Source organism: Octopus bimaculoides, chromosome 19 (genome assembly GCF_046866305.1).
Source record: "Octopus bimaculoides isolate indiv1 chromosome 19, ASM4686630v1, whole genome shotgun sequence".
NCBI lineage: Eukaryota > Metazoa > Mollusca > Cephalopoda > Octopoda > Octopodidae > Octopus > Octopus bimaculoides.
Genome location: NC_142946.1, coordinates 6,099,320 through 6,100,621, shown reverse-complemented (window position 1 = coordinate 6,100,621; position 1,302 = coordinate 6,099,320).

Sequence of the window (1,302 nt, the reverse complement as noted above, 5' to 3'; positions counted from 1 at the left end):
ATGTACATACATACTTCAATATGAATACATGTACATAAATATATGTACATACACGTATATATATATACATAATATATATATATGTATATATATATATATATATATTTAAATATGTATATATATATATATATATATATATATATATATATATATATATATATATATATATATATATATATAAATATATGTATATATGTATATGTATATGTATATATATATATACATACATACATATATATATATATATATATATATATATATATATATATATATATATATATATATATATATATATATACATACATATTTATATTTTTATATATGTATATATATATATGTATGAATATATATATATATATATATATATATATATATATATATATATATATATATATATATATATATATATATATATAGCAGTGTCTGTGTGGTAAAAAGCTTGCTTCACAACCACATAGTTCCGGGTTCAGTCCCTCAGTCCCACTGCGAGGCACCTTGGCCAAGTGTCTTCTACTATGGCGCCGGGCCGACCAAACCCTTGTGAGTGGAGCTGGTTGACGGAAACTGAAAGAAGCCCTTCGTATATATATATATATATATCTTTCTATGGCTCTTTGTATTTCTGTTAGTTTATGTTCAATGCACTTGTTGGTCGTCCATGTTTCTGATCCATACGTAATAAATAGTAGGCACCACAGATTGGTTGAACACCTTTCATTTTAGATATTTATGCTAATTACTACTCATGATGCGATTCAGTTTTACCAAAGATGCCCATCCTAACTGTATTCTCCGTCCAGTTTCTTTGTTCTGATTTTTATCCTTTAAGCAGATTATTTTTCTAAGATAGGTGTGTAGGTTTATATATTCATCGATTTTCATCATCAATCACTTTATTTCGAGCTGTGATTAAATGGCTGGACATTATCTTCGTTTTACTATTATTAATTCTGAGTCAATTTGAATATGAATATGAATATGTATGTATAATTTTAATCCCCCCCCCCCTCACACACACACATATATATATTAGGCGGCGAGCTGGCAGAAACGTTAGCACGCCGGGCGAAATGCTCAGCAGTATTTCGTCTCCCCGCTACGTTCTGAGTTCAAATTCCGCCGAGGTCGACTTTGCCTTTCATCCTTTCGGGGTCGATTAAATAAGTACCAGTTACGCACTGGGGTAGATATAATCGATTTAATCCGTTTGTCTGTCCTTGTTTGTCCCCTCTGTGTGTAGCCCCTTGTGGGTAGTAAAGAAATAACACATATATATATATATATATATGAATGAGATATATA